We start from the raw sequence: 27,088 nt of genomic DNA on the forward strand, positions 1-27,088 counted from the left end.
TAAAATACTGATAAGAGACAGAACTAAGAGACATTCAAACTCTTTATCCCAAGAAGCTGCTTGAAATTATAACAGCCGTTGGAAAATAGCTTTCAAGTTTATTAAAATTTTTAATTAATCGCCTATCATGGTTTCTAGGCAATGTACAAAACATGGAATATAACAATCATCATTAAAAAAAACATGTGAATGGACAATGATGGACTCACAAAAGGGGACAAGGTACAACTCCAATAAATTCAGAAAAGTAAACATAAAGAGGCTGAGACAAAAGGAAGGGGGAGAAGGGGGGTAGGTCGATCGAGCTTATGGCTCAGGCCATGAATCGGAGTTAAAAATGGTTTTACTAGATCGAAAAAAACAACCCAGGAAAGTGATCATAGCTCAAATGCATTTTTGAAAATGGAAAGGCAAAAGTGCAAATACACTTTGGACATCCTGAATATAACAAATAAAAAATGATCCACAAGATAGTCGGGTGCCTAAACCATTTAAAACCTTATAGCAGGGGTTGGGAGTGGAAGAGAGCAGAAGAGATGTTTGGAGGGAGCAATTATACTATCTCGCCTTGATTACTGCATGTTATTTACCTCAGCATTACAAAAAGCTGCCTTTATAGATTGCAATTGATTCAATATACTGCTGAAAAATTTTTTTTTTTACATTACGTAGGTATTTTTTTTGTTAATCTTTATTCATTTTTAAAACTCACAATAAGTGTAACATATAATACAATCATTTATACTTTTACATCGCTTAATGTATCATCAAATATCCCCCCTCCCTTATACCCAACAGTTATTCATAAACAAAAGAAATCATGAATTATTCCCCCCCCCACCCCACCCTGGACGTGTATGAACAAAAGGGAAAAAATTAATATTTATTACATAGAAACATAGAGTATGATGGCAGAAAAGGGCCAGGGGCCCAACAAGTCTGCCCACTCAAGAACCCTCCCTCCTTTGAGAGTCTATCTTTTAAGTTTAACTCTGCAGCAACCCCACCTGTTTGTCCCAACGTCTCTTGAAGGTTACTGGCCTCGACTACCTGGCGTGGAAGACCATTCCATCGATCAATCACCCTTTCGGTGAAGAAGTATTTCCTAGTGTCACTGTGAAATATTCCCCCCTTAAGTTTTAGCGGATACCCTCTTGTCGCTGTGGGACCCGTAAGAAAAAAGATTTCTTCCTACACTTCAATGCGGCCTGTGATGTATTTGAATGTTTCTATCATGCCCCCCCCCTTTCTACTTCAGGCTTTCGGCTGATAAAGCTCCTTCTGATGCAAACCCAGTAATTTCAGTCTTTACAGTATCTTGTTAATGGCTCCCAAATAACCTGAAATTTTTTAAAATTTCCCTGCTGCATGGCAATTATCCTTTCCATTTTGAATATGTGACACGTGGAGTTCCACCAAAAGCTATAATTCAGCCTATCCCAATTTTTCCAATTATTTGTAATCTGTTGTATGGCAACTCCTGTCATAATGAGTAGAAGCTTATTGCTGCAAAATTGATTTTTGGGAAACTTAAATTTGACCATGTGACTCCGTTGTTCCAGAGTCTTCATTGGCTCCCGGTTTATTTTAGAGTTCAATTTAAATGTGCTTGTGTTGCTTTGAAGATCCTATATGGTATCTTTACTTCTCTTATTCCTTTATCTTAGAATGTCTACAGATTCTCTTTTGCAAGAGGCATCCAACAATTTAAATTATCCCTTCCTTCCAGGAAAGGGACTAAAGAAGTCAAGATTTTTAGTCAATCTTTGATTTTTAAATTTTCTCAACTTTGAAATGATCTTCCGCTTCTTTTAAGGAGTTCTGGTTCACTTCAATTTTTTGTAAATCTTTAAAAAAAACCTTTTTTTGCTAAACATTCCTTATAGTTTTTTTCTGTTAAGTTAACTATTGTAAACCGAGTCGAGCTTTCTTAGAATGATGACTCGGTGTATAAAGCCAAGCCTTAGATTAGATTAGATTAGATTAGTTTAGATAGCCAGAGCTGATACATTGGCTTGGCACTGAAAATCCAGGAATAATCCTGCTTGCATTAAAAAATATATTGACTACCGTGGCCTGGGTTTGTTGTGATCTGGGCAGTTTCCACTGAGTGAAAGTCACTGATTTTCCACAGATGCAGTTGTGACACCAATCGGCGTGGTTGGGTTATAAACCCCAATTCCTATGAGCGTCAGAGCAGTTACTACCGCTGCTGGCACTAAAACCCACGCTATTCCACTGTATAAGTGCAGTTTTTTAAATTCTATTTTGTACACTTCATAGAACTTAATGGCCAGCTGGATTATTGTAATATTGTCTAAGTTGCTTGTTACCAAAAAAATCTATGTAGATTGTGCATTATTCAGAATGCTGCCGTTCGACTGATCTTTAATCTGAAAAAGTTTGATCGTCACCCCTTTTTTTCCATGAATGGCCTTGGTTGCCAGTCGAGGCTCGTGTGAAATTTAAATTTGGTTGCATGTCATAAGATATTGTTTGGCCTTGCACCTAATTATCTTGTGGATTCGTTCACATTTGTAAATTCAAAGCACTCTCAATGCACATACGCTGTATTTACCTTTCCTTCAGTCAAAGGTTATCAAAATAAAAAAAAGTAAAAAATCAACGTCTTTTGTCGTTTCAAGCTACAATATGGGATAAAAATCTGAATTCTCTAACCAATGCAATGACCTCGTGCTCACATCAGCATTTTAGAAGACAATTGAAAATGTATTTGTTTACAAGATTTTTTAGGAAATTAATGTATTATATTCCACTGAATATGTGCAGTCTTTTTAAAATTCTATTTTGTAAACCGCATAGAACTTAATGGTATTGCGGTACAGAAATAAATGTTTATGCTATGTTTATGCAGCAATTGAATTTGTCCTTTTGCCGTGTTGTTTTTTAGAGTTTCATCTTTGTTATTTCCTTTTAGATATCACCACTGTATCAGACAACCATTGTCTTCCCCTGAAGAAACCATTGGTGAAACGAAGATACTCCATAATAATAATAATAACTTTATTCTTCTATACCGCCATAGTCAAATGACTTCTAGGCGGTTCACATCGAAGAAGGCTGGACAATCAGTGAATTACAGAATGCAAGAAGTGAGGGTACAACTTATTAACACAAGAAATAGATAAAACGAAAATATGCAATATCGATCTCATGTATGCAACTAGAGAATGACACGGGGAGCGATCCCCGCAGCGAACCGCTGCGTGGCTGCGGTTTGGCTGCGGGTTATGGTGACCTCATTAGCAAATCGCCGCAGACGCGGGGACAAATCCTTTCACCGCCCGCAAAAACGGTGAATAGATTTGTCCCCGCAGGCCAATGTCCCCCCTTCTAGGAACCGCTATTTACCTGTGTTTCACCTGCACGTTGCCGCATTGACTCCGCCCCCCCAATATACTGGCTCCTCATTTGTCAGATCAACCCTTCCTGCCAATAGAACCCGCCCCCCCCCCCCCCCCCGACGATCGCCGGCAGGAAGGTGCTCAGCCCTTCATGCCGACAGAACCAGCCCTCCCCAACGATCGCGGCAGGAGGGTACCCATCCCCTCCTGCCTACCCCAACCCCCCCCAACGGCCCTCCCGACGATCGCAGCAGGAGGATATCCAACCCCTCCTGCCAGCTCCCCAACAGCCCCCCTATGATCACTGGTAGGAGGGTGCCCAACCCCTCCTGCCGGACCCTCCCCCAACAAACCCCGCCATCCCGAAACACCACCCTTAGTCTTACTTTCCAAGTTGGACCGGACAGCTCCTCGCTCGTCTGGCCAGCAGGCCTGCCTCCGTCCAAATGAGGCGGGCCCGCCCCTCCCCTCCCCTGCCTAACCCACAGGATCCTAGGGCCTGATTGGCCCAAGCACCTAAGGCCCCTCCTATAGCGGGAGTGGCTTTAGGTGCCTAGACCAATCAGGCCCTAGGATCCTGTGGGTTGGGCAGGGTAGGGGCGGGCCCGCCTCATTTGGACGGAGGCAAGCCTGCTGGCCATACGTGTGAGGAGCCGTCCGGTCCAACTTGGAAAGTAAGACTAAGGGGGTTCCGGGGTGGGAGGGTTCGTTGGGGGGGGGTCCAGCAGGAGGGGTTGGGTACCCTCCTGCCGGCGATCTTAGGGGAGGCCATTGGGAGGACCGGCAGGAGGGGTTGGGTACCCTTCTGCTGCGATTGTCGGGAGGGCCGTTGGGGGGGGTCTACAGGAGGGGTTGGGTGCCCTCCTGCCGTGATCGCTGGGGGGAGGGGAGACTTGCAGCCGTAGCCGCGGTCACTATGCTAATCACGATTAGCATAGTGACCGCGATTAGGTACACGATTTGGTACACGATTAGGTACACGATTTGCCGCGATTAGGTACAGCGGCCGCGTCTACTTACCATGTAGGCTAACATTGTAAGCATTAAAAGTACATGTCGTGTTTGTTTTTGTATAGTTATTAACTAATATTTAACTAAGTTTTAAAGAATGTTTCCTTTATACGTAAATAAAGAAAAGTATTTAAAATCGTACCCGTTTGAGGCTTTTATATATGCAGCGGTGACGGTGACGGGGCGGTGAATGGGGTTGCAGTGGCGGTGACGGGGCGGTGAATGGGGTGGCAGTGGTGGTGACGGGGCGGTGAAGGGAATGGCGGTGACGGGGCGGTGCAGAGGATGGTGAGACGGGGACGGGGCGGTGACAGGGACCAATTTTTTCACCGTGTCATTCTCTATATGCAACCCAAGGAATAAAGCTGGAATTAAGGAATAAGTGCTGCTTTCTCTGTGCAGTCTAATACAATTAAAGACACAAATACTTGAGGTTTTTATACCGATGATCAACATCTGCAACCTGTTCCTTTCACTGAGGTACTTTTCCTCCATAAAGTTAAGCATTTTTTTAAATATATATATTTGTATATTAACAACAAGCTCATTGGGATTGTTATGTTTCCACTGTAGATGTGCATAGCGATATATTTTTTTGTGGACTCTATCCCCTTTTTTGTGATTTATATGTCATGTTATCCACAGTGAATATGCTTGAGATAGATTTGCATGTAATTGAGGCTGCGTGTACAAATCTAGCTTGTGAATATTCATTATGGATTGGATGTCTTGAAAACCCAGTGGGCCTAGGTGTGCCCCGAGGACTGGGTCAACTGTAATGCTAATGTGCCTAAGTGAAGGAAAAGATCTCAGAATACCACACCAGGGATCATAGAAATCTCCCTTGAATTAAATATTTTTTTATTATATTTTTCTTTTTTTTATCAAAAAACCTTCAACATCACACAATATAGATGTAACAACTTTTAGCTCACAATGATGAGCTCAGATTCAGTAGCGCTATTTGTGACAACCTCACTATTATTTACGTATTTTTTGTTTCATTTTAAATCTTGTAAAGATAGTGATTAACAGCGTGAACATAAGAACATAAGCAGTGCCTCCGCTGGGTCAGACCATAGGTCCATCCTGCCCAGCAGTCCGCTCCCGCGGCGGCCCAAACAGGTCACGACCTGTCTGACTCATCAGAAGGGGCCCCCTTGGTTTCCCATTGAAGTCCTATCTTCCCATCGAAGTCCTAACCCTCCGGTCTTGCACATTCACGACCTGGTTGGGTTTCTATACTTATTACCTGGTTTGCTTTCTATACTTGTATTACATCCCAGCACCTCTCTCAGTATCCCACGATCCCTTTATCCCTCAGGAATCCGTCCAATCCCTGTTTGAATCCCTGTACCGTACTCTGCCTGATCACTTCCTCCGGTAGCGCATTCCAAGTGTCCACGACCCTTTGGGTGAAAAAAAAACTTCCTTGCATTTGTTTTGAACCTATCTCCCTTCAGTTTCTCCGAATGCCCCCTCGTACCTGTTGTCCCCTTCAGTCTGAAGAATCTGTCCCTATCCACCCTCTCTAATAATAATAATAATAGCTTATATACCGCAATACCGTGAAGTTCTATGCGGTTTACAGAAGATTAAGCAAAGGTAACAAATTGAATTGACTTTAAGAGGGGAGGAAGAAAGAGAATTAATAGGACATGAAATTCATTGTTGAGGAGAGAGAGATCAAAAGGACAAGTTAATCGCTATAGAGGGGAGAGAGAAGAGAGGATCAGTTGTCTAGATGCTTTAGGAACAAGTGTGTTTTTAGACGTTTCCTAAATTCCCCATAAGTAGTGGGCGAAAGCAATTGTTCTAGGTCTTTACCCCATGATGCTGCTTGGTGTGAGAGAAGGTGTTCATGGTGTTTTTTCAGTTTACAACCTCGAACTGGGGGGGGAAACGAAATTGGAATGTGAGCTTCTCTTGTGTCTGTTGGCTGAGAAGAAGAAAAGGTCAGTTATGTATTTAGGGGCAAGTCCGTGTAGTGCTTTAAAGCAGAAGCAGGCAAATTTAAACTTTATGCGCGCCGCCATTGGCAGCCCATGCAGCTGCCAGTAGTAGGGTGTCACGTGGTCAAACTTCCTCAGCCCAAAGATCAGTCTGACTGCTGCATTTTGCATCAATTGTAAACGTTGCATATTCTTTTGGGAAATTGCTAAATAAGCGATGTTACAGTAGTCAAGTAGACTTAGTACGAGGGATTGGACTAGGGTTCTGAAAGCACAGTTACTTACCGTAACAGGTGTTATCCAGGGACAGCAGGCAGATATTCTCAACGCATGGGTGACGCCACCGACGGAGCCTCGGCACGAACCCCCCCAACCAGAAAGCTCTAGTCGGCCGCACCGCCCCTCATGATCTTGAAGGTCTCTATCATATCTCCCCTGAGCCTCCTTTTTTCTAGAGACAAGAGCCCCAGCCTATCCAACCTCTCGGCGTATGGGCAGTGTTCCAGCCCTCTTACCAGTTTCGTTGCTCTCCTTTGGACTCTCTCAAGTACCACCATGTCCTTCCTGAGGTACGGCGACCAATATTGAACGCAGTATTCCAGATGCGGACGCACCATCGCTCGATACAATGGCATGATGACTTCCCGTGTCCTGGTTGTTATGCCCCTCTTTATGATGCCCAGCATCCTGTTGGCTTTTTTCGAGGCTGCTGTGCACTGAGCAGATGGCTTCAGTGATGCATCCACCAGCACACCCAAGTCTCTTTCAAGTCTGCTGTCTCCCAACAATGCCCCCCCCCCCAATTTGTAGTTGAACAACGGGTTCTTTTTCCCTATATGAATGACCTTGCATTTTTCCACGTTAAAGCGCATTTGCCATTTGTTTGCCCAGTCTTCCAGCTTGTCCAGGTCCCTTTGCAGGTCCTCACACTCCTCCCTGGACCTAACTCTGCCGCACAGTTTGGTATCGTCTGCAAATTTTATAACCTCGCACTTTGCCTCCTTTTCCAGGTCATTGATAAATATGTTGAAGAGTAACGGCCCCAGCACCGATCCCTGTGGCACACCGCTCGTGACTCCCCGCCAGTCAGAATATTGGCCCTTTACTCCGACCCTCTGCAGTCTACCCGACAACCAGTGCTTGATCCATCTGTGCACATCCCCTCCCACCCCGTGGTTCCACAGCTTCCTAAGCAGCCTTTCATGTGGCACCTTGTCGAAAGCCTTTTGAAAATCGAGGTAAATGATGTCTATGGGTTCCCCATTGTCCACCCGACTGCTTATTCCCTCAAAGAAGTACAGAAGGTTCGTTAGACACGACCTTCCCTTACAGAATCCGTGCTGGCTTGTTCTCAGTAGGCCATTTCTCTCGATGTGCTCGCAAATGCCGTCCTTGATCATAGCTTCCACCATCTTCCCTATAATTGAAGTCAGGCGCACCGGCCTGTAGTTCCCGGGGTCACCCCTCAATCCCTTCTTGAAGATAGGTGTGACATTCGCCAATTTCCAGTCCTCTGGTACCTCTCCAGTTTTCAAGGATAGGTTGCAAACATGCTGGATTGTGCCCGCTATTTCTTGTCTTAGTTCCTTCAGAACCCTTGGGTGGATCCCGTCCAGGCCTGGTGATTTGCCGCATTTTAACCTGTCTATCTGTTTGAGGACATCCTCCTTACTTACCTCTATGTGCTCCAATTTTTCGGCCTGTTCCCCACTCATGAGCTCCTCTGAGTCCGGTATATTAGATGTGTCTTCTCTCGTGAAAACCGACGAGAAGAACGTGTTCAACCTCTCAGCTACCTCTTTATCCTCTTTAATCACACCCTTCCTATCCCCATCGTCCAACGGCCCCACCTCCTCTCTCGCTGGTCGCTTCCTCTTTACGTAACTGAAGAATGCCTTGAAGTTTTTCGCCTCCCTGGCCAGCCCCTCTTCGTATTCCCCTTTTGCTTTTCTAACCTCTCGGTGGCATTCCTTTTAGCATTTCCTGTGCACCTGGTGATTTTCTTCCGTTGGGTCCTTTTTCCATCTCCGGAAGGATACTTTTTTGTCATTTATTGCCCTCTTTACTTCAGTTGACATCCAAACCGGGTCCTTTGACCGCTTGTTCTTGCAGCCTTTCCTGAAACTGGGGACGTACATTCTTTGTGCTTCCTGCAGGGTGTCCCTGAATAGGGTCCAGGCGCTTCCCACAGTCTCCATCCTAAAGATGTTTCTGAGCTTCCTCCCCACCATTTCCCTCATAGCAACATAGTTTCCTTTCCTGAAGTTGAGCGCAGTTGTTGCGGTCCTCCTTACTATGGGTGTCCCCCTTTCTAATGTGAATCTGATCGCGTTGTGGTCACTGCTGCCTAGTGGTCCTCCCACTTCTACCCCTCTTGCAGGCCCCCCTAATCCGTTTAGGATGAGGTCAAGAGTAGCACCCCCTCGCGTCGGTTCCCTGACTAGTTGCTCCATGAAGCAGTCCCTCACGGTTTCTACAAATCCTGTTTCCCTAGTGCAGTTGGAGTGACCCGTACTCCAGTCTATCCCCGGGTAGTTGAAGTCCCCCATCACTGTTACACTTCCAGTCCTGCATTCCTGTCTCAGTTCAGCTTCCAAGTCGTGTCCGACTCCTTCTGGCGTACCAGGTGGGCGATAGTACAGCCCCAGTTTTATGCCTGCACCCTTGTTTCCCGGCAATTTGACCCATAGCGATTCCAGCCCCTCTGCCTTCGTTGCCATATCCATCCCGACCGAGTAGATAGAGCCCTTTATATATAGTGCTATGCCTCCCCCCTTCTTGTGGGTGCTTAAATAACTTCACTTATCTTATATTGCGTTCAACATTAATGTCATTGCCCTGTGATCTCCCAAATAATGGAGCCTTCCAAATGCAAGCTGTTCATAATGTCCAATATCTGACGGGGCCCGTTTCGCCCTTTAATACGGGCTTCCTCAGGGTAAACAGTCGGGTTCAAAAGTACAATCCTTGCCTGCTGTACTCATCAAATGTTTATAGTAGACAAAAACACTGAGACTGAGGGCCTCGTCTATCAAACTATGCTAGCAGTTTTTAGCGCAGAGAGCCTCTCTGAATGGCCTGCGCTGCTCCCGACACTCATTGAGTTCCTATGAGCGGGAGCAGTGCGGGCCATTCAGCACGGCTCCCCGTGCTAAAAACCGCCAGCGCAGTTTGATAGAAAAGGGCCTGAATATTGTGCACTCAATCTTCTTAAATGTGAAGGTTTTTGATCGATGAAAGATGCCTCAATCCACACCTCCACTTCAAGGAAAATACTTTCAAAACCAATAGGAGGAACATTATTTTCACTCAGAGAATAGCTGGTTTTAAGAAAGGTTTGGACAAGTTCCTGGAGGAAAAGTCCATAGTCTGTTATTGAGAAAGACATGGGGGAAGCCACTGCTTGCCCTGGATCGGTAGCATGGAATATTTCTACTCCTTGGGTTTTGGCCAGGTACTAGTGTCCTGGATCGGTCACCGTGAGAACGAGCTACTGGACTTGATGGACCATTGGTCTGACCCAGTAAGGCTGTTCTTATGTGAGCCAAGTACAGTAGAACCTTGGTTTACGAGCATAATTCGTTCCAGAAGTATACTCGTAAACCAAATTGCTCGTATATCAAAGCGAGTTTCCCCATAGGAAGTAAGGAAAACTCGCTTTGATTCATTTGACCTCCTCCTCCCCCCCTCCTGAGGCTACCGGCACTGCTCCATTCCCACCCTCCCTTGAGGCCACCGGCGCTGCTCCATAACCCCCCCGCCACGATCCGGCATCCCCCCTGTGAACTGGCATCCCCCCCGAGCACCAAAATAACATCCCTTATCCCAATTTGGCACTGGCACCAGCACCAACGCACAGGACATGCCGGTGCCCGAAAATCCTTCCTCTTGGCTGGGCTGGGCGGTGCGTCAGAGATCCTCCCTCTTGCCTTTACTGGGCTGGGCTGGGCTGGACTGGGCCTTGAGCATTTGCGCATGTTCAAGGCCTTCTGGTCTCCCTCTCTCCGAGATTCTCAGATTCTCAGAATCTCGGAGACAGCGAGACCAGAAGGCCTTGAGCATGCGCAAATGCTCAAGGCCCAGTCCAACCCAGCCCAGCACAAGCAAGAAGGAGGATCTCTGATGCACCGCCCAGCCCAGCACAGCCAAGAGTGAGGATCTTCGGGCACCGGCACCGGCATATCCTATGCATTGGTGCTGGTGCCAGTGCCAAATTGGGGTAAGGGATGTTATTTCGGTGCTCACGGGGGGATGTAGGATCGCGGAGGGGGGATGCCGGATCGCTGGGGGGAATGCCAGATCATGGGGGGTGGCGCACGTAAATTGAGTCTAACTCGGTTTCCGAGGTGCCGATTTTGCGAATGTTTTGCTCGTCTTGCAAAACACTCACAAACCGGTGCACTCGTAAACCGAGGTTTGATTGTATAGGACAATCAAGCCATTGTAACATCACTGATGAGATTGTCTCTGAGGCACTGTGGAATGAGGCATTATGACATCACAATCTCAGCTCTGGAATGTTGCTCTCATCGGGGTTCCGGAATCTTGCTATTCTTTGAGATGCTGGAATGTTGCTACTCCTTGGGTTTTGGCCAGGTACTAGGGACCTGGATTGACCACTGTGAGAACGGGCTACTGGACTTGGTGGACCATTGGTCTGACCCAGTAAGGCTATTCTTATGTTCTATGATCCCTGGTGTGGTATTCTGAGACCTTTTCCTTCACTTAGGCACATTAGCATTATAGTTGACCTTTTGGTGGAACGTATTTAGTAGGTGGTTGACATATATTTTTCATATTATTCCCTGAGGTCTGGGCTCACAATAGCTGAAGAGTGGAAGTGTGATAGCAGGGTCTAAAATGCAGAGTGGGGGGTAAGCAGGGGGCCATTGGTAAACTCTGCAAACTGGAGCTGACAAACAGTAGGTACCTCATATCTTGTAAAAAAATAAAAAATAAAAAAGGAATGTTTTGTTTCAAAGGATGTAAAGGATTACATTTCACCTCCCAGCAATCACAGTAGCTGTTGCTGCATGAATGACCTATAACCTAACCAAGAATGTTATATTTTTAGCAGTAGCCTACCCATAAACCTCACTATAAATTTCCATACCAATTTATATTTCTATTCATAAATATTGATGGCAACCAGAGTTTTGAGCTCAGAAGACGGCATTGGAATGTGTCAGCATTCATTATCATAACACAGGAACTGTTTTCCCAGCAGATAAAACGTAGCTGAGAAAATTACATCCATAAACTGGGCAATCTGGTTGGTCCTGCTCTCGGATGCTGGCGAGTGAAGGAGCTCCTTCAACATCCGTTCTCAAAGAAAGCAAGATGCAGTTGTGAAGAGGTCAAAGACCACTGCTTGGTAAGAGCTTCCATCTACAACAGGGGTGCCCACACTTTTTTTGGCTTGCGAGCTACTTTTAAAATGACCAAATCAAAATGATCTACCAACAACAAAATAAAAAAAAAAACACAAAGCACACTGTACGTAGAGAAAATGTTAATTATCATTTGTATTTGCGTTATTTTTTTTTTCAGAGGTCAAGGCTGATGACTTTAAAATACAAAAATAGACAAATATATCCCCCTCCCCTTTTACTAAACCGCGATAGCATTTTTTAGCACAGGGAGCTGCGCTAAATGTCCCTCATAGGCTTTCTGCGCTAAAAACCATTATCACAGTTTAGTAAAAGGGGGACATAGTGGAAAATATAGACAGCAGATATAAATTCTCAAAACGGACACATTTTGATCAATAAATTGAAAATAAAATTATTTTTCCTACCTTTTTGTCTGATGATTTCATGAGTCTCTGGTTGCACTTCCTTCTTCTGTAAATCCAATATTTCTTTCTTTCTGCCCCCTCCCCTTTTCTTTCTGTCTCTCTTTCTTTCTCTCTCCCCCTGCCCCCCTCTTTATTTCTATCTTTCTTTCTCTCTCCCCTTGCCTGCCTGTCTTTTTTTCTCTCTCCCTCTGCCTGCTTGTCTTTATTTCTCTCTCCCCCTGCCCCCCCCAAGCCATCACGCCAATTTCTCCACTTCCCCGATTCTTTATCTCTCCCTGCCCCCCTCTAGCCACCATGCCGATTTCTCCCTGATTCCCCGAGTCAGGCCTGGCGTGTACAAGCGCTGGGCCCACAAGCTTTCACCTCCGACGTCAATTCAGATGTCAGAGATGAAATTCAAGGCCAGCCAGGCAGTGATTGGCTGGCCCAGAACTTCATCTCCGATGTCAGAATTGACGTCAGAGGTGAAGTCTTGTGGGTCCGGCACTTGTACGCATCTGGCCTGGCTCAGAGAGGCAGGAAGAATAAGATCGCAAAGGCAACCTGATCGACTCGCGTTGCTTTTGTGATCTACTGGTCGATCGCGATCGACCATTTGGGCACCCCTGATCTACAAGGCAAATCATAGATTGCATATGCAGGAGTTTCATCAGCCGTAAACCTGAAGTCATTATGCCATTGTATAGATCCATGGTGAGGCCCCACCTGGAATACTGTGTCCAATTCTGGAGGCCGCATTACTGTAAGGATGTGCTGAGACTGGAGTCGGTCCAGAGAATGGCCACCCGGATGGTCTCGGGACTCAAGGATCTCCCGTACGAGGAACGGCTGGATAAGTTGCAGCTGTACTCACTCGAGGAATGCAGAGAGAGGGGTGACATGATCGAGACATTCAAGTATCTCACGGGCCGCATCGAGGTGGAAGAAGATATCTTCTTTTTCAAGGGTCCCGCGGCAACAAGGAGGCATCCGTGGGAAACTGCACGGTGACACCAGGAAATTCTTTTTCACTGAAAGGGTGGTTGATCGCTGGAATAGTCTTCCACTTCAGGTGATTGAGGCCAGCAGCGTGCCTGATTTTAAGGCCAAATGGGATAGACACGTGGGATCTATTCACAGAGTAAAGGTAGGGGAGGGTCATTAGGGTGGGCAGACTAGATGGGCCATGGCCCTTATCTGCCGTCTATTTCTACGTTTACAATATGGCCCTGATTCTGCAAACGATGCCTAAAGTTAGGCGCCTAGATTAACACATCTAGTTAATCTAGGTGCCTAACTTATCCCTTCTTTTACAAAACTGCAAAAGCAGTTTTTAGCGCCGGACAGCGTGCTGAACGCTGTGCGCTGCTCTGACACTCATTGGAATATGAGCGTCGGAGAAGCACACAGCATTCAGCGTGCTGGCTGGTATTATAAACCGCTTTTGCGGTTTTGTAAAAGAGGGGATTAATTATTTTAAAAAGCCCCTCCAAAAAGTTACTTACTATTTAGGAAGGAAAATCCAATCCAATCCTTAGATTTATATACTGGATCATCCCTAAAATAGGGCTAATTATGGATCAGCTGCATTATAGAAACATAGAAACATAGAAATAGACGGCAGATAAGGGCCACGGCCCATCTAGTCTGCCCACCCTAATGACCCTCCCCTACCTATACTCTGTGAATAGATCCCACGTGTCGATCCCATTTGGCCATAAAATCAGGCACACTGCTAGCCTCAATCACCTGAAGTGGAAGACTATTCCAGCGATCAACCACCTTTTCAGTGAAAAAGAATTTCCTGGTGTCACCGTGCAGTTTCCCGCCCCTGATTTTCAATGGATGCCCTCTTGTTGCCGTGGGACCCTTGAAAAAGAAGATATCTTCTTCCGCCTCGATGCGTGAGATACTTGAACGTCTCAATCGTGTCTCTCCTCTCTCTGCGTTCCTCGAGTGAGTAGAGCTGTAATTTATCTAGCCATTCCTTTTATGGGAGATCCTTGAGTCCCGAGACCATCCGGGTGGCCATTCTCTGGACCGACTCCAGTATCAGCACATCCTTGCGGTAATGCGGCCTCCAGAATTGCACACAGTATTCCAGGTGGGGCCTCACCATGGATCTATACAATGGCATAATGACTTCAGGCTTACGGCTGACGAAACCCCAGCGTATGCAACCTATGATTTGTCTTGCCTTGGATGAAGCTTGCTCCACTTGATTGGCAGCCAGCTAATTTGTGTGTATGCCATGCTTTCCAAATTTATAATTGGCCCTCTTTTCCAGAACCATATTTGGGAACCAAGGACATATTTTCCTGTCAAAACAGTGTCAGTCATCAAAGAGGGTGTGTACACCACTGTGGGAATCTGCCTTTGAAAACTGACTGGTGATGTCAGAAGTGCTGAACTAAGAAACATATTAAGCAGACTGAGCCTGAAAACGATTAATTTTTATTTTATTTATTTATTTGTGAATTTCTATACCACCTTAACTGAGAGGGACAGAGCAAGGTGTTATATAGTCTAAATTACACTCCAAAATTATTTAATAGGACAGAAACACGCAGTCTAGGACAGGAGAGGGAAAACCCAGACACAGTCACTGAATTGCTGTCACATCATTCATGAAATGCCTGATTAAATAACCATGTTTTCATGAAAGTTTTAAATTTTGAGTTGGGGTTCATTTCTGATGTATTGAGGTAGTGAATTCCAAAGAAGAATGCAGAACGTTTGGTAGATTCAAGATGCGCAGAACAAAGGTTTGGTAAAACTACTCTGATCGGTTGAGGAACGGAGGTTACGGGATGGAGTATAGGAAACAGCTAAAACCGCTATCGCAGCTTAGTAAAAGGAGCCCTAAGTGTTGGTTCCAAATCTATTTGTAGAAGCATTGAGCTTTCAAGTATTGGATTATGTGGAGAAATATCTCAGTCAAATTGTGGACTTGTGGAATACAGTATCACAGTAAATGATGGCAGTAAAAGACCCTCACAGTCTGTCCAATCTGCCCAACAAGGTGGCTAGAGCAACACCCACCATTCAGTGCAGTCACCACTATGCCAACAATATAGGCAGCCAAACATGATGGGGATGATACGTGGCTATAACCAAGACTCCAAGTATTGCTGACAGAATTCAACTTACCAGTCAAGATGCCTTCCCCTCCACCCTAAGCTGCCAGCATCCCCACTTACAGTATGTGACAAAATGACCTAACATACTGGAATATGTGTAAACTAATGGAGACAATGATCAAAAACAGATTGGACACGTTTCTGGATGAGGAAAAATTAAGGGACCCCCACCAACATGGTTTTACGAAGGGAAGGTCATGTCAATCCAACCTGATAAGCTTCTTTGACTGGGTAACAAAAAAGCTGGACAGGGGGGGGGAGTCCCTTGACATAGTGTTCTTGGACTTTAGTAAAGCTTTTGATAGTGTTCCACACCGCAGGTTATTGAACAAGATGAACGCGATGGGACTAGGAGGAACGCTGACTGCATGGGTAGAAGACTGGCTTAGCGACAGACTTCAAAGGGTGATGGTAAACGGTACTCACTCTGAATCGTCAAAGGTGACCAGTGGAGTGTCGCAGAGAAAGGGGGGACATGATAGAAACTTTCAAGTACATAACGGGCTGCATCGAGGAGGAGGAGGAAATCTTCACTCTTACGGGTCCCACGGTGACAAGAGGACATCCGCTAAAACTTAGGGGAGGAAGATTTTATGGGGACACCAGGAAATACTTCATTACCAAGAGGGTGATTGATAGATGAAATGGTCTTCCACGTCAGGTAGTCGAGGCTAGTAGCACGCTCGACTTCAAGAGACGATGGGACAAACATGTGGGGTCGCTACAGAGGTATGATAGGGGATAGTTTCTCGAGGGTGGAAGGGATCTTGATTGGGCAGACTTGTTGGGCCGTCGGCCCTTTTCTGCCGTCAAATTCTATGTTTCTATGAATTCTCAAAACTTCACCTGTCTTTTGCCATAGTAGAAGTCTCTCCGGCATTGACCTCTGTTCCCCTATGCTGGATTTGGCTATGAAACAGAGAGCACAGAAGTCTGACCGGCATCAGCCTCAATTCTCCCATGTTCAATTTGGCTAATCTTCTTTCAGTCTTTTCCCTTTTGTGGGACACGGACCGTAGAAGTCTGTCCATTATATTGGCCTCAGTTGCCCCATGATGGATTTGGCTAATCTTTAGTCTTTTGCCATTTGTGGGACACAGACCGTAGAAATTTATGTACAGAGGCGTAATAAGGGGAGGCAGACTACCACGGGCACTGTCTGGGTGGGGGGCACCACACTTCTCCTTCTCTCTCCTCCCTACCCCTTTGGCTCTTCACCGACGCGAGCAGCATCTCCAACCTCCAACAGGCGGCAAGTTGGAGATGCTTAGGTTTACCAGACGTCCGGATTTCCACGGATTTGTCCTCCTTTTGAGGACATGCCGGGGGTCTGGACAGCTTTTCAAAACCCGGCACTTTGTCGGGGACTGGGACTGGCCTGGGGGTGGGTCTAGGATGTCTGGATTTTACAATCGGAAAATCTGGCAACCCTAGAGATGCTGCTCATGTTGGTGAAGAGTTAAAGAGGTACGGGGAGGGAAGGCATGTGTGCACGGGAGGGGGGGGGAATATAGAAGAGGGCAGGGACGCCTTCACTATGCCATTGTCTTTGCGGCATCAGTCTCAGTTTCTCCATGCTGGACTTGGCTAATCTTCTTTCAGTCTCAAGCCATTTGTGAGACATAGTATGGCACTGGCCTCAATTTCTACTGCTCTAGCCCAAGATGCAGCCATGTTGTGTTTCCATCCTCTTTCTCCTGGCCTAATTTGTCAGCGCCTACCACAGACGCCTAAGTCATACCATGCCTATTCTCCACCCTTAAGCACACCTACTTTTCAGGTAGGCGCTGGTAGGCATCACCGGGCACCACATGGAATTCTGCTCATAGCTTTCATTGATTTTTAAATTTGTAAAATTAGATTTTAATGGTGTAGTCAGTTACCCCGTGCAGATTTTGGCTAGGCTTCCCTGATAAGGGCACCTTGAGGCGCATTACCTAGGCATCATGTATAAAATTCTCCGAGTGCACTGCACAGAATATCCTTTGCAGAATACTCTCGATGAAGATCATAACATCGCAGTAGCATAGTAAGGGGGGAGGCGGACCACCCCAGGTGCCATCTTCTCAGGGGGAGGGCAGTGCCTCACCTCCTCTTCTCCCCTGCATACCTCTTTAAATGTTTGCCAGTACAAGCAGTACCTTTTTACCCCCTGCTCGAGCTGGCATCGGCACCCTTCTGGCATCACGTCCAGGTCACAGGACCAGGATGTGACTAAACTAAACTAAACTAAACCTTAGGTTTGTATACCGCATCTTCTCCGCAATCGTAGAGCTCGGCACGGTTTACAGGGCTGAGATAGAAAAGAACTCCAATGGAAGGTTATAGGATTAAGTGTAAAGAAGATATAGAGGGTTTCAGGGTGCCAGAGAGGGGGGAAGTGTTACATTTTTGAGAAAAGCCAAGTTTTCAGATGTTTACGGAAGAGTTGGAGGGAGCTCGAATTTCGGAATGGGGATGTAAGGTTGTTCCATCGGAAGAGAGCCGATGCCAGTGCGAGCAGCGAGTTGAGATGCTGCTCGTGCCAGCAGACATATCAAAAGGTACACAGAGGCGGGGGAGGGCACCCAAGCAATGGGAAAAAGTGGTGGTGGGGGGGGCAGCACTCAAGCGGCGGGGAAGAGTGGGGGCACAAGGTGTAACAATGCAGGGTACCACAGCCCTGGGCGCCAACCTCCCTCGCTACACCACTGTAACAGCACCTAATTTTTGTTGGGATTTACTGAATCTGGCCCTAAACCTAGATGTAAATCACCTTGAGCTATTACCTAAAAGGCATGAGCTAAATTTACTTCTCCTCAACCACCACCACTCAAAAAAAAAAGTAAATCAATCAAGATGACTAAGCAATTTTTTTTTTTTTCCGCAGATTATTGATAAGGCCAGTTTCATATCCAAACTTAGGGTGATGGAGACAGCCTTCATTGTTATTGTCAAAGACAGATCTGGCAGGCTCTGATTATTTCAAGATTAGATTATTATAATGGAATCTAGATTGGGTTACCATAGAAACAATTGCAATGATTCCAATTAATTCAAAGCACAGTAGTGAGGATGATTGGAGGGTTAAAAGAAAGAAATCATCATCTTGTCTCCCAAACATTGTGAACCCTTCATTGGCTTCACATTGAGACTTGTGTTATAATGTCACATTAACTTACAGGGATTGAAACAATTTTCTTCCATGTTATCTTTTGCAAAAGTTACATTCATATTTAAACTATCATTTATAGTCCACTTAAACCAAAAAGATATAAACAGGATGGAGTTGGTCCTCAGGAAGGCTACTAAAATGGTGTGTGGTCTTCATCATAAGGCGTATGGGGACAGACTTAAAAATCTCAATATGTATACTTTGGAGGAAAGGCGCGGGAGGGGAGATATGATATAGATATTTAAATCAAAACAACTCCAAAATGTTACTCACCAGCAGTGGGTTAGACCACCGAGATCCACATTAATAGATAAAGGATAGAGAAAAAGCCTCAAGCAATACGAGGGCAGTTCAAAAAGTATCAGACCTTAATTTTTCTTGCGTAAACAAATAAAGCTAGGGAGGTGTGGTATGGTGCACATATGTAGGCGACCCTAATGCGCATGCTTGAATTTTTTCCCGCCTACAGAAGCTGTCAGTCGCCGGCAGACTGCCGATGAGTGAGGAAGTGTAAGTAAGCGCCGTCTGATTTTCATTTTTGACAAAATGAGAAAAAGCTGAACAGCGCTACTGCATTAAATGTTGTGTATAGCTTGGCAATTCCCAAGTGGACACAATCCGGAAGATTCAATAGGCCTTCGGGGATGAAGCAATGGACACCACACAGATAAAGGAGTGGTACAACTGCTTCAGAGATGGCCACACATCAGTGGAGAGTGAAGCACGTTCTGGTAGGCCCTCAACATCCAGAAATGAGATCATCATTGACCAAGTGAGGACCCTGGTGATGCAGGATTGTCAAATCACCAAGGGGTACTACCAAGAGGTTCTGCGTTGCCTTCGTAATGCTGTGAGATGCAAACGGCCGGACCTGTGGGCAGCAGGCAGTTGGCAGCTCTATCACGATAACGCACCTGCCCATTCTTCACATTTGATACGGAGTTTTTTGGCCAAACACAACACACCGGTGATTCCTCTGGCTCCCTACTCTCCCGACATGGCTCTGTGTGAATTCTGGCTTTTCTCCAAACTGAAAATGCCCCTGAAAAGGACCAGATTTCAGTCAAGAGAAGACATCATGCAGAATGCAATGGACCAGTTGCGAGCAATCTCAAAAGAGGCGTTCCAGTGCCGCTTCCGACAGTGGCAGAACCGTTGGAAGAAGTGTGTGGCAGCCCAAAGGGACTACTTTGAAGGAGATTAGTATAAGATTGTTGTATCTGAATATGAGTATTTTTTTATGAATAAAAGGTCTTATACTTTTTGAACAGCCCTCATATATATCACGCAGCAATCATTGATGATTTTAAGCTGGTATTGTTCTTGTCATTGGCATAAAAAAATCATACCCACCAAATGTAAGGATCTAATAGGGAAAACCCCCCACTACTGTGCACTTTCAACCTAGAAATCCAGCATAAGGGAAAAAATAGTACTTAGCTCAAACACCGAAAGGCTGCTGCAACAGCTGTATTAATGACGCCGACGTCGCTTTTTTTCATTGGCATCGAAATTTCCTTCACAGCACCATATTCGAAGGAGCCGGCGAGAGAGCAGACAACTCCAACAAGATCTTTCTTTCACCTGGCCACATGAAGGTTTCTTCAGGGATTCAAAATGTATTCCTTCAGTGGAGTGTCTGAAGGACCGTGGGAATTCTCAGAGAGTGATTGGTGACCAGGGGGTCTGTGGAGAGACCAGTGTCCTGGGGAAGTTCAGGATGATGGTGGCTGGTGGGGAGACCAGTGGTGACCAGAGGAGGAATCCAAGGGACCGGCTGGTGCCAAGAGGCTGGCAACCAGAGGGACCAGTGGTGTCCAGGAACAGTAAGGACCTGAGAGGCCGGCAACCAGAGTGACCAGTAGGGCCCAGAGTGAGTGACCAGAGGGACTGGCTACCAGAATATCTGGAGATGATCAGAGTGAGTGACCGGTGGCAACCAGAGGGATTGGTAAAAGCTGGAATGATCTTTGGCAGCCCGAGAGAAAAAGAAGGTTGTGTGAAGAACAGAAGAGGTGTAAGAACAGTGCCTGGAAGACCAGAAGAGCCTGGGAGTGAGGAGGTGAAAGGCAATGACAGCTCGGCCCATTCACATTAATCTAAAATTCTTCCCCCTTAAAAACACTCCATATATGCAGATTGACCACTTGCAGTATTATGTGAGACTACCTTTAGGGGCATTGGCACAATTTTGGTTCTCAGCATCAACCCGAATGACAGTGTGTGTATGTGGGTGTGTAGGGATGGGGAATTGATGCCACCCAAGACTGAAAAGTTTTCAGCCCAACAAAGAAGAGAGTAGCATGGAGCCATGAAACTTACAAGTTATTCCACATATTCACCCTAAGTTCAACACACTAGGCACATTATGTCTGAAGTTTCTGTAACCCTGAAATACTGCTCCTCTGAATTACTCAAAAATTGTCACCCTTTCAAACTCTTATTAAGGTTTGGAAAGAGAAAATAGTCAGATGGAGCAAGACCTGGAGTGTAGGATGGATTCCCTATGCACTGAAACCCAAACTGCATCAAAACAGCCATTGTTTTGCCAGCCTTGTGAACAGGTGCATTGTCTTGCAAAAAGAGCCTTTACACATCTTCTCTCTCCTTTCTTCTTTCAGTGCCTCCTTTAATCAGCTATTCTGCATTAACTAATTGGCCCCTTGGAAGATAGTCATTGCAACACCTTCCTGATCTCAAAACACTGGGGCCATGTCTTTTCCTGCTGAATTTTGAGTCTTGAATTTTCTTGGCCTTGGAGAACCTGAGTGCTGCCATTGCATGGACTGTTGTTTTGTCTCAGGATCATAGTGGTGCTAGAGAATGATACGGGGACAATTTGTCCCTATCCCCGCGAGTTCTGACCCTGTCTCTGCCCCATCCCTGCAAGCTCTGTCCTCATCTGCACAAGCCTCTACTGTAACCATGTTTCATCAACATCAACCAGACATTCCAAAAGGTTGGCATCAGATTGATTAAAATGCTGCAAAATCAACTTGGAAATGCCCATTCAACATCATTTCTCATCAGCATTTAAACATTTGGGCACCCACTTGGTTGACAGCTTCTACATACCCATGGATTATACACCCAACAAGTCCCTGGATATCTGTAGTATCTCAGTAATTGTTTTAGCTGATATTCACTGATCTGCCGAAATCAGGACATGGTCAACAATTCTCCCAAGGGAGCTCAGAATGGTTTACATGAGTTTATTCAAGTATTCAAGCATACTCCTCTCTATGGCTCACTAGCCCACCTAAAAAAACAACTGTGGGGTGGTCAACGCCACAAGGACGGTCCAAACTCCCACAGCGATGGACCTGGGTCCCACAAAAGAACAGACTTTCAAGAGTTAAAATGGTGTGGTTTATTAATATAAAATGTAAATACAAAATACAGATGTAATAATAACAAATAAATACAAAACCAAATACTCCACTAAGGCATAAAGTCCTTGCTCTAGTCAGATGGCCAGACCCAAGAGAGGTATGCTTGAATACTTTAATAAATTCATGCAAACCATTCTGAGCTCCCCTGGAGAATGGCATAGAAAATTGAATTAATGAATAAATAAATAGCAAGTCCCATAAGCCACTCTAACCATTACATTTATGGTGGAAAGTGTGAGCCCACTAAAATACTCCCCAAATCTGCTGCCGTATAGGTGATTCCTGCAATCATAAGGGCTATTGGGGTGGTAGACACATGGATACTGTAGGTTTTGGGGGAGTTTGGGAGGGCTCACCATACACTAAAAGGGAGTTCTGGTGAAATATGTACCTGGCACTCTTTATGTATTATTCATTGCAGTGCCCTCTAAAGGTGCTTCATTGCCCTGTTAAGATGTCTGCATGGCCAGTCCATTAAGATGCTGGTCTCCCCCTATGTTTTTGTATTTGAAAATAGCCCAAATTGTTGGCTGTCCTAAGGACCAAAATGTCCAAATCGGTCATTTTCCCCCCCAAAATTTGGATGTCTTGCAGGAAACATCCAAAGTCAGACTTAGACGTGCTATCAAAAATGCCCCTCCATGGATCTTTAGCTTGGAGAAGAAATGGCTGAGGGGAGAAATGGTAAAAGTCCATAAAATTATGAGTGGAATTGAATGGGTAAGCTCAAATCAGTTGTTTACTCTTTCAACAAGTAAAAGACTAGGGGACATTCTATGAAATTACTAAGTATTATGTTTACAACAAATTAGAGAAAATATTTCTTTTCTCAATGCACAATTATGATCTAGAACAGACATGGGCAACTCCGGTCCTCGAGGGCCGGAATCCAATCGGGTTTTCAGGATTTCCCCAATGAATATGCATGAGATCTATTTGCATGCACTGCTTTCAGTGCATATTCATTGGGGAAATCCTGAAAACCCGATTGGATTTCGGCCCTCGAGGACCGGAGTTGCCCATGTCTGATCTAGAATGTTTTGCTAGAGCAGTGGTTCCCAACCCTGTCCTGGAGGAACACCAGGCCAATTGGGTTTTCAGGCTAGCCCTAATGAATATGCATGAAGCAAATTTGCATGCCTATCACTTCCATCATATGCAAATCTCTCTCATGCATATTCATTAGCGCTAGCCTGAAAACCCGATTGGCCTGGTGTTCCTCCAGGACAGGGTTGGGAATCACTGTGCTAGAGGATGTGATAAAGCTACATTAGACCAGTGGTTCCCAACCCTGTCCTGGAGAACTACCAGGCCAATCGGGTTTTCAGGCTAGCCCTAATGAATATGCATGAGAGAGTTTTGCATAAAATGGAAATGACAGGCATGCAAATCTGCTCCATGCATATTCACTAGGGCTATCCTGAAAACCCGATTGGCTTGGTGGTCCTCCAGGACAGGTTTGGGAACCACTGCATTAGACCACTTCTACTTAGGTCTAGCAGCATTCACAGTTATTTTGTGTGCATGCTATCCTGGCTGATTCTTTCATCAAGATTCTTTCATGGATTAAATATTCAACGTTTAAAATTTTCCTATATCAGGGGTGTCAAAGTCCCTCCTCGAGGGCCGCAATCCAGTCAGGTTTTCAGGATTTCCCCAATGAATACGCATGAGATCTAATAGCATACAATGAAACCAGTGCATGCAAATAGATCTCATGCATATTCATTGGGGAAATCCTGAAAACCTGACTGGATTGCGGCCCTCGAGGAGGGACTTTGACACCCCTGTCCTATATAGTTTTCATAACTGCTTATTTTCATAAGTGCATTAGTTCAAGTTATTTTTGATGTTCAGGACTAAAACCACCAGGGAAACTCATCCATCTCCCTCTTGCTGTCTGCAGAACTCAACTTTCTCATCTTAAGTTGCTGCAGGCCATATTATTGCATATGCCAACCTGAAATTTATACTCATTATCTCACCTTCTACCTTTCAAATGCTCTTTTTTTGTACGATTGCCAAACAAGCACAGCTAATCTGTCCTGGATATTGTTGGAACACTCCTCACCTTGGTCGAACGAGGTGTCTTAACCTCTGCTTCTCTGCTTTCAGTTTTCACTGCAGCTTTACCCTGATTTTCTAAGGATGATCTCCTATTTAACATTCAGATATGATCCAACACCAACATCAGCCTTAGCCACTCTCATTACTACCTCCTAAGTGATTCCTCAGACTGGGAGATAAAGACAACACCATCAGTGTGTCTGAAATTATCACATCTGTTGCCTTCAATTTGAATTCCAACATCGTAACCATCGGGAGCCATGCACATTATCATTTCAGTATAAAGAACAGATGCAGTGACATAATGCAGCCATGTCAAATTCCCTCCCTGATGTTAAGAAGCTCAGTTCAGCTTCTTGTTTTATCCAGTGCTTTCTGCTTACGACCAAAGCAATATGTACAACTAACTAAATATTCCATTTCTGGAACAGGGGTCCGGAGCTTTGTGTAACGATTGTATATTCATTTGCTGGGAGGCTCAGTATGGGGCTCGGTTTAGAGAAAGATGCCCTCAGTGGAGTTTGAACATTGTCATGATAATGAAGAATCCAGAGAACAAGCTGATAACGGTTCCTTCTCATTAAAAGGCAAGGATCTGGGAAGTAGAATGGTGTCGTTGTTAGGCAAAGACTAAAGTCTCATATAGTTGGGTTTTCCCTAGTGCCCTGCTTCGTCTATGAGATCCTAGGATTTGCATGACAATTATCAACATTGTTCTATTAAGCTTGTAGGGGACTCATCTACTTGCCCTAGAGTGGCCTTTCAAACTTCCATGCTAATAGAAAATAAGTTTTGCATGAATATTTCTTTTAGTATTATAAATGCTGGGCATGTTTTAGAAAATGTCCCCTAGAAACGTGGTTGCAGCTGAAATGAAAGTTTACAAATAACAATAGCTTTCCTCATAGTCCCCCTCCTGTACAAAGCCGCGGTAGCGTTTTTAATGCCGGACGCCCTGGTAACAGCTCTGATGCTCATAGAATTCCTTTGAGCGTCTGAGCTGTTATTGCCGTGGCCAGCGCTAAAAACACTAGCGTGGCTTTTTAGAGGAGGGGGATATATATATATATATATATATATATACACTAATGCAACAAAGGGCAGGAGGAATTTATGTTCTTAATATTAATCCCTTTAAATAATGTGAAGAGGTATCAGTGAATCACAGGGCTGTCCAAAGTGCTGATTAGATGACAAATCTATACCAAAAGAGGTTTTACTGTCACTGAGTATTCACATCATGCTGCTCCTCTTATAACCAAACCCATCTGTTCGACACTTAATCTCCTTTCCCCTCTCCTCTCCTCTTTGCCTCCCCTTTCCCCTTCCCCTCCCCCTCTTTTCTCTCCCCTCCCCATCCTCTCCCCTCTTGCCCGCTTAAAAGTCGCCTTGAGCCTGTATAGGTATGAGCGACCCACAAATAGAATAGATTAGATAATAAAGCAATGTGAAATCAACCCAAATAGTTCGGTGTGTTCAATGTGTTACTCCTCCAATGCATAAAATGTGCGGTAATATATAAGGCCCGATGGTTTATATAATGCTTATCTGAAGAGTTCTTTTCCTGAGATGTCATTGATGCATCCGACGAGACCCTCGCTTCAAAATTGTTCTGCAGGGATTCATTGCGTTATTTAAAGGGATTAACTTTAAGAATGTAAACTCCTCCAGCCCTTCGTTGCATATATATATATATATATATATATATATATGAGGAAAGCTATTGTTATTTGTATTCGTTGAGAGTTCTGATTTCCTATTACTGTATTGTTGTTTTTGGTTTTTTTTAAATTCTTTATTGATTTTTAATCAAAAACAGTGTCATACAAATGAAAGAACAAAAGATATTCCACACATTCCACTATTATCTATACAGGTAACACAGTGGTTCCCCAAACCTATCCTGGGGGACCCCCAGCCAGTCAGGTTTTTAAGATATCCCTAATGAATATGCATGAGATAGATTTGCATATAATGGCAGTGACAGGTATGCAAATCTCTCTCATGCATATTCATTAGGGATATCTTGAAAACCTGACTGGCTGGGGGTCCCTCAGGACAGGTTTTGGAACATAAATATCATTCAATAATTTCATTTTCCTGCATATAATAATATCATGATATATCCTAATATACAATACAAATAAAGAATAAAGTTACCCAAATATCACTATCAATATTTATTCCCCTCCTCCACCCCCCCCCCCCTGAATGTGTAGAGATAAATAAACCAAAGAAAAGAAGAGATATGATGAAAATACATTATTATGTTTTTACAAATTTAGTCAATGGGCTCCAAATTTTATTAAATACCTCACTAAAACCCCCTCCATTCTGCGTTAATGCGTTTGTATCTGTATGTAGTACACACATTCACCCACCAAAATGTATAATTAATTCTATCATGGTTTACAATGAAAGTTTACAGCATTTAGACAGGTGTTTAAATCACTCCTCCGCTGCCCTTATTGATCTTTTTCACTTGAGTTGATGCCAATGCTTATGAGGTAATATGCCATCTTTACAATTCATGCCATGATAAGGAGGCTTCAGTGGCAACCATGAGTCCACCAAGGGAAAAATGCGCAGATGATTCCACCACAAAATCTGTTCTGCCTCTGTAGCTTTTGCATTTTTACACTTTGTTGATCTGAAGCACCCTACATTGTGTGTCTATTTTTATCTTCAGGGAATGTGCAACTTATTAACACACAGCAGCAAATATTAATTACAGCAAAACTGCCACTTTTCAGTAAATGTGAAACAGCTGAAGAGGTAACATGAATTGATTAGCTTCATTTAGCTGGTATTATATATTTAAAAAAAGCCTCTAACACAAAATGTATACATCTTGGTGGGGGGGGGGGGGGGTTTACGCCCACTTTTAATCCCCATCATTCTCTCGCCTCATTCAGCCAGTCTTCCAGTCGATTAGTCACAGTCCAGTGACATGCACAAGTGTGCTCTGTTCCAAGCCAGTAGCTTGCCAATGCTGGATTTCAGCTAACCTGCTCCTGGGTGCTTGTCAATGCCAGAGCAATTGGACCCCTTCTTTCACTCCAGTAACAGTATCACCAGACTACAGTGGGCACAGGGCACTGTGGGGGGGGGGGGGGGGAGTTGGGAGGATCATATCACTTCTGGCTGCACCTGTACTGAAATAAAACAGGGGAACAAAACCACAAACTCAAATAGGCAGGACACACAGTGGAATTGTCCTACTCAGGATGA

The sequence above is a fragment of the Geotrypetes seraphini genome, chromosome 5, assembly GCF_902459505.1.
Source record: "Geotrypetes seraphini chromosome 5, aGeoSer1.1, whole genome shotgun sequence".
Taxonomy (NCBI): domain Eukaryota; kingdom Metazoa; phylum Chordata; class Amphibia; order Gymnophiona; family Dermophiidae; genus Geotrypetes; species Geotrypetes seraphini.